General features: G+C 48.8%; 1 long non-coding RNA gene across 1 annotated transcript; it reads right to left on the minus strand.

The window, feature by feature from the left end:
* Nucleotides 1–6281: 6281 nt before the first annotated feature.
* On the minus strand, nt 6282–8079 carry LOC139051297 (uncharacterized). Its single transcript, XR_011509319.1, has 2 exons — nt 7892–8079; nt 6282–6747 (listed from the first exon to the last, which is right to left on the minus strand). It is a non-coding gene; the product is annotated as an uncharacterized lncRNA (long non-coding RNA).

Here is an 8079-nt window from a genome sequence, read left to right on the forward strand (position 1 = left end):
ATTAAATGCCATCGCAAGTTCCTATCAATATTTTGCCATACTGCAAATCTTATGTGAGATCATAAAAAGGATACGCGCCCAACGACAACGTACGAAGTCATTAAAAATGCTAAACAAGACGTTTGCAATAGGCAACTGACTATGTGTAACATAACGAAACGTAGGCAACTTTGACCCTATACCCTGGAGTAACTGCAGTTTGAAAAGACAGTCATTACAAAAGTGCTTACCCTAACTCACGGTGTAAGGAATATTATGAGAGGTGAGCGAACAGCGGCTTTTCGGCGTGCTGAGCGCACGTTGGCGACTCGCGTGTGCTTCGGCCATCCCCAGAGTGCGGCGCTATATGTTCGGGGGCCGCCAGCTCGTTCTAAAGGGCGAAGCCTCCCCGACATGACATCATTGCCGACGTTCGTCGCACGCAGTTAGGGTGGCTAGAAGGGGAGGTGTGAATACCGGCGGCGCTTTCCTTCGGGCGCGCGTGACCCCCTTGCACACCGATGCCACCATGGGGAATGTGGTGCTGCCGCTCGCGGCGGGGGACTCGTAGCCGTGCTGGTCTGCGCCTCCGCTGTCAGCTGGTCTCGGCGCCCCTTTTGGAGTGTTCCTCGTGACAATCCGTAATTCGAGGGCGAGATGCAGTCGGCAGCGAAAAAGAAGACGGAGCTTTGTGCCCGGATGTGATACTGGGTGAAAGAAAACCTCAGAAAAGGTATCTCTTCCGTGCCCCTGCCTGCAAACAAGCGTTTGCCAAACGGGATCGAGTGGTCCCAATGGTCAGGCCAGGCTCATTGAAGCTATGACGTCGAGGTTCCCTGCAGAAGTCATGAGGTTATTTTAACATAGTTTTTCTCTCAAAATGGTGCATGATTGTTCTCTATGGTATTTCAGACGGGGGCAGCAAGAAAGAGGCCACCCTTGATGAAACTCTTCCGTTTCTTGATGAATGGGAGGCTCACTCCAATGGGCTCGGCTTTCTTAGTAACAGTACTTCTGAGGGGCTGAGGATGACCATCCACTCAACAAAACACCTTCTAAAGTACCTTACCGAAAATGCTGACTTCATGTACATGATGACTTCGAAACTGAGCCAAGACCGCCTAGAGCAATGTTTTGGCGTTGTGAGACAAGCGAGTGGGGCAAACAATCATCCTACCCCAGCTCAATTCATTATAGTCATAAGGTATGTATACGTGCAAGCTTGGTAAATAGTACCTATGTTTTGCAGAGGTTCGGCACGCTTATGTAACAAATGTTGCTTGTGCACATCCAGGTGTCTTAGCTTCTAGAGCCTCACAAGGAGCCCCAAGGATGGCAATGTGTTGTCGGATGTCCCGGAGTTGTTGCTATCTGTTGAAGAGGTGCTGGCTGAACAAGAAAGCCACAGTGAAGACAGCGTGAAGGCTGTGCCAACAGATGCCGTGCAAGTGGCTGTGGACCACCAAAGTTATGTACAGCACCGCAGCGACGCACGGCTTAAAGTTTATTACATTGCAGGTTATGTGGCGAGAAGGCGTGTTTTGCCCACACATTGTGAAGACTGCAAAGCAGCATGTCTTAGTGATAAAGGCAATATCCCCAGAGAACTTCCATCAGAGGCATCCAAAGAGCAGGACCTTGGGGGATTTTATATCCCCCAGAATCGTCCTATAAGGTGGTAAATGCCCTTGAAAAGAAACTCACTCGTTCATTCAGGGTAATACGCTTGCATGCCAAAACTGTGGCCGAAATATTGCAGTCACTTCGTGATATGCCAAAAATTGGTTGCCTGGACCATTCTGCTACCCTGACAGCCTCAGTTACACGTTTTTATTGCCTCACAAAGATTCACTTTTTGCTTAAAGGTGTCAATCAGCAGGGCAGTGAGAAGAAATGGAAAACACTGAAACCTTGTGTGTTGTAAAGTTTTCACTATTTTTTTCCTCACTTGTAAATAAACGATTTCATGACCAGATCTGTTGCTTCACTGCCTGCAGTCATGGGAAATTGCTTATATGAGCGTCAAAATGACATGCTACAGGTGTGCAAGTGCAGACAGAAAGTGGCTGGTAAATACGTCGTGACGCATTATCAGGTAATGTCTCTTAATCTGGAGACATTACCTGATGCGCATAGGGTGATTGACTACTGTGCGTGACTAAATCATAGGGTGATTGCATAGAGTGAATGACTACTATGCGTGCGTCACGCATAAGGTGATTGACTGCGCTGATCTAGAGGACGACGGTCACATTTTCAGGGAGGCGAAATGCAAGGCGCCCGTGTGCCATAGGATGCCAGTGCGCGTTAAAGAACCCGAAGTGGTCGAAATTATTTCGAAGCGCCCCCCCATGATGCATGATGCAAGCATGACGACGCACGGAGGAACCCATAAAACAAACGCACCCGCACAACTGTCCAACACACAGACAAACCCAACACAGACCAAACCACTATCACAAATGCAGCCTATAGCACAGATGCCTACACCCATCACTCATCTGGAAGGGAAACTAGACAATATGTGCGCACAAATGCAATTATTTTTTGCAGAGATTCACAATCTTAAGCGGTACGTCGACGACTCGCTCAAAGGAGTAAAAAAAAAACACGAAAACGCCGTAGCAGCCTTAGCCCGGAGAACCGACATCCAAAGGTCACCGTAACCACAGACACAGAACATTTCGAGAGCCCATACTCTGGCAAACTACACACCTACCTACCAAGAGAATCTCGTAATTTGGCAATGGAACTGCCGTTCACTAGATAACAAACATGCTGCACTTACACAATATATCAAGGCGGCGCTCATCCCACCTGACATTATTTGTCTTCAGGAAGTGGGGAAAATGCGGATACCTATTGGGGGCTACCGTTTTTACAGCGATTTGAACTACCCTGAAGCGGCAAAATTGGCCCGCAAGGACCTCACAATCACTGTCGCCATAGCACCTGGCCTAGAAATCCACCACCAAACACTCACCATTTGGCCAGTTAAGAAGGGTCGTCCCAAGTGCATGATAACCAACATAAATAGCCCCCATAGGGATAAGAGGGCCGATTTTTCATTAATTTTAAGTCATGTATCTACCTTGCTCTCAACGAAAGACCGACTAATCTTTCTCGGAGACTTTAACGCTTGGCACTCCGCATGGGGTTATCAACGCGACACCGCCAAGGGCTGAATCTACTACGAGAAACTCAGTCCCACGAACTTGTGCTGATTACGCAGCCAGGCACTCCTACAAGGATAGGAAACAAGTGTTGCCCGGGACACCACGCCGGACCTTACGTTTGTCAACAATGAGACGGGGGTCACCTGGTGTAACCTAGACGAAACACTAGGTAGTGATCACTATCTATTGTGTGTCAATGTTAAAACAGCTAAAGTTCGACAGCCCCTAGGGGTGGCCAGGCTCACTGATTGGAAAAGGTATAGAAAACAACAGCAGGCTGCTTCCTCATTTCCAGCCACGGCCGCAGGTTGGACAACTTTCCTCAAGGAGGCCCATGCTGCCACCACCAGAGAGATCAAGACCACAACGGAAGCACCAGCAGTAGACAGCCATCTCGCCCACCTCTGGGAGGCCCACAGAAGCCTCACCAAACGCTGGAAGCGGCAGCGGCGTAATCGCAAACTTAGGCGCCGAATGCTGCTGGCAAACGAAGCTAACACCTATGCAAAGGAGCTCAATAATCAAAATTGGCGCAGCTTCTGCTACTCTCTCAGAGGCACCCTCAGCACCAAGAAGACCTGGGCCATTCTTCGGTGCATGTTAGACCCAACTAGCACGCGCACCGAGACGTCTAACGTCATGCGACGGCTATTAGGAGAATACAAGGCCTCAGAACAAGAACTACTCGAGCACCTAAAACGCACCTACACCGGTGCTGCCCAGACATCTTCACACGTTATGAGAGAATACCAAGGACAGGATAACTCGAGCTTGGAAGCCCCCATCACCTTCTCAGAGCTCTACGCAGCGGTACAAACCTTCAAGAAGAACACGGCTCCTGGACCCGACCAAATCACCAACGCAATGCTGCGCAACCTTAGTGATGTAGCCCTACAGCACTTAGTCGAATTCTTCAATGAACAGGTCTGGCGACCGGACGAAAGACTACCGCGAGAATGGAAGGATGCAGACATCGTGCTTATACCAAAACCGGGCAAGCCGCGTGAGCAGAACCATCTTAGGCCCATATCGCTCACGTCTTGCATGGGCAAGCTCTTTGAACGAGTAATTCTAACCCGACTCGAAGCCCACATCGAAGGAAACTCACTCTTCCCTGAATCCATGTTCGGTTTCCGCAGGAGAATCTGTGCACAGGACGTCTTTCTTGTAATAATAGATGAGGTGCTCGATCATCCTCCGGGCAGTATGGACAGAATCCTGCGAGCACTCGACGTCCATAAGGCATTTGATAACATCTCACACACTACAATACTAGACGGACTACGAGATATCGGGTGTGGTGAAAGAGTATTTCATTACGTTCAAGACTTCCTGAGCAGCCGCTCCGCGAAAATAGGACTGGGTTCAGCACGTTCTGCCCTGTATCGCCTACCAGATAAGGGCACTCCTCAAGGATCCATATTGTCACCACTTCTTTTTAACATCGGCTTACGTAGAATGGCCCTGGACTTACAGAAGAACCGGGACCTTGGCTGCGCCATATATGCAGACGACATTACACTCTGGGCCTGCAAAGGGTCCTACGGAAACCGACAGGACACGCTTCAACAGGCCATCAACACCATTGAAAGCTATATGAGGCGAGCAGGCATGAGGTGCGCGCCAGCGAAATCGGAGTATATTCATATTTGACCTAGACATACCCTAGCGACCAGGGCTCCGGATCTGCAACTCACCTTGGAGGGAGAGCCCTTCAAGAGGGCATCCCACCTGCGCGTACTGGGAATGCGCATTCAAGAAACGGGCAGCGTTAGCATAGCGCTCTCCAATCTCAGACGCACTATTCGGAGCGTAACTGGGCTTACTAGCAGAGTTGCACGCAGCCGAGAAGGCATAACCGAAGCAGACACCATGCAACTAGTAAACGCCTTCGTCATTAGTCGTCTAACGTATGCTCTGCCTTTCCAAACCACGCGGCGAAACGACATCGAACATGCGGATAAGCTCATAAGAATAGCCTGTAAAGCAGCACTCGGCCTGCCTGAAAGCACAAGTACGATCCGACTGAACAAATTAGGAATGATGAACACTTTCGAGGAATATGCAGCGGCCACCCTAATGGCGCAGCGTGAACGGCTAAACACAACACCTCAGGGACGCTTGGTTTTACAAAGACTTCACTATCCGCTGACACCCCAATATTGCGGCGACGAAACAATCCTATTGCCATCTGAAATCCGAGAGCGAATCCACGTGGTGCCAATTCCCCGTCACATGCACCCAGTCCATCATGCGGCACGGAGACGCGCGCGGGCAGCCACCTTACTAAGGCGGCGAAGCGATCCGGATACTTACTTTACAGACGCGAGTTCGTATCACAAGAATACAGCCACCCTCAATACATTTGCAGCAGTCGTGACTAGCCAAGGACGAACAACCGTAGCAGCATCCTACACACGAAATCGGTTGCAACGGCCGAAGCTGTGGCCATAGCCCTGGCCATACGCGCCGCGGAAGCTAAGAGCCGATTGGCCTACGTGCTGACAGACTCGCAGGACGCCTGCCGCCTCTTTCTTGGGGGGGCTTTACCGGGCTGCGTCTTCCGCATCCTAGGAACGGAACTCACCCTGGATCATTGCGTGACCTGGTGCCCCGCAGACACAGGGATAGCGGGGAACGAACGGGCGGACCGCTTGGTTCGAGGCATGACCGGCCGAGCCGCGGGCCACACCGCCCGAGAGAACACCTCGACACCCAGTGCGCCAAGAGAAATCCTCGAATTATGACGGCTAAGTAGGCGAACCAAAGCCCTTCCTCACCCAGACCTAGACAGGAGGCAAGCACGGGACTGGCGCCGCCTGCAAACAAACACTTTCCCACATTTATACAGGCTACACAAAATGTACCCAGACAAATACAGCAACACATGCCCGTGGTGCGAAGGAACACCGACATTGGAACACATAACATTCCAGTGCGCGTTACGTCCGGCGGCTGCCACCTCGCCGCAGCTGGACAACACTCTACATACGTAACTGGTCGTGGGAGGTGCGACTCGCGGAAGTGAAATTGGGAAGCCAACTGGCGACCCTTGACCAGGCCCGGCGAGCCGCTGTAACCAGGGGGGCCCTGGAGGAGGGGCTCCACCCACCATAACCAAACCTCTATAACAATAAACGTTTACTCTCTCTCTCTCTCTCTGAGTGGAGGACAAAAAATCCATTGCTTTGTAGCAAATGCTAAGGTTTTGAGGACACTTTTGAAATGCCGTGAGGCTGATGTTTCACTAATGCTGAACAGGGTAGCCAGCGATGAATAGCTGATGCCAAGTTTCAATTTCATCAGGAACAGCAGCAGTTGGTCTTCTTTAGATACGTCACGTCTGCGCTCAGTCAAGACCGGAAACACACTCAAGAGCGCTTGTACTCCTTGAAACACTTTCGTGGCCAGCAAAATAGCTTGTCCGATGGTCTGGACCACTGTGCTTGCTGGCAATGTTCGGAATGTGTTGCACTTCACAGTCGCGTGTCTCGTGGTGGGTTATCTGCGTTGACAGGTTGTTGCCTTCAGTGCAGCAAACAAACACTGAATAGCTTGTGGTCGCGCTGCTCATCTCCGATGTTTGAGTTTCCTAAGAGAAATTTCATGTTATATTAGGGAAGTGCTGCTCTCACAATTTTAACACTTGATAGCAATTAAAAGGTATAGGCTTTCACATGTTCTCAAAAGGTTTGTTATGTGTCAAATCTTGTAAGGATAACTAGGGTACAAAACTGTCAGTGCAACAGCTGATCTACCATTTCTATATCGCTGCATTCTATTCATAAAGCCATGGCTTTCATGTGCAGCAGACGCATTTCATTGACATGACTGCAATTTGTTTTCAGCTTCTACAAAGACTGCCAATTGCTTCTGTTTACACAAAAGCACAACCCAGAAGACTAGGTACTTAAGAAGATACTCTCATTCTTTTGACATTTACTTCACAATTACAGCAGTGAGCAAGGTACTAAAATCACTATCGGTATAATCGACTCCATACTTTTAGATACGACAGAAATTAGAACCTTAAAACAAGGACTCTGAAAGAATTATGCAGATCCAAATGCAAATGCTGGAGTATTAATGAAGCAAAACTTTAATGGAGTGGTTAGTAAATGCTGTACAACTAATGACATTGCTTGCCAATTGTGCTTACTTTCATCCATATGCAACGTGTAATCTCATGCAACAGCTACTTTTATGTGCCACAAACGCAACAATTTCTATATCTCTTATGCCATGTTGGCACTTAATTGTAAATACATTTAAGGCTTTTATATTCCTTGTGTAACAGTGGCACATACTCATTCTGGAAAATTAGCCAATAATACGCACACACTGAATGGCTAAATAATAAAAAATAATGTACCTGAAGGAAGCCATTAAATACAATGCGCTTTTTCATTAAAAAATTGCTGTCCTTTAGATATGCCTACAGGCCTACATTACGGGCTAATGTGTTATGTATGAAATAATGTTTTATTACACTGAACAGTCATCCACTTCCTCGCACACCTTGTTGGTTAACATACAGTATATATAATCCTGTAAGCTGGTGCTACCATTCAGAGCACATATAAGCTTCACATATGCATCCACGAATATGTCAGGCAAGAAGCCATAGATTCATGCCAAACTGCAGGAAGAGGCAAAGAAAGGTTTAGTTCAAAATTTTCTGCTGATGAAATGTAGTGGGGTGTTTCTACTAGTGCAGAGTTTCTTATAAAGCTCACCACTGATCTGGCTGCTACGTGGACCACAACGGCAGCACACAACAGGTTCAGGCCATCCCATGCATCCATAGAATCGCCAATCACCTCGGCTGGTACAGAGATGGCACTGCTGCTGGCGTCTTCAGCATCAAATTCTGCTACCTCTGCCGCACAAGGCGCTGCAGTAGCCGAAGCCGCAGATCTGTGCA

Source organism: Dermacentor albipictus, unplaced genomic scaffold, assembly GCF_038994185.2.
Source record: "Dermacentor albipictus isolate Rhodes 1998 colony unplaced genomic scaffold, USDA_Dalb.pri_finalv2 scaffold_11, whole genome shotgun sequence".
In the NCBI taxonomy this organism is placed as follows: Eukaryota; Metazoa; Arthropoda; class Arachnida; order Ixodida; family Ixodidae; genus Dermacentor; species Dermacentor albipictus.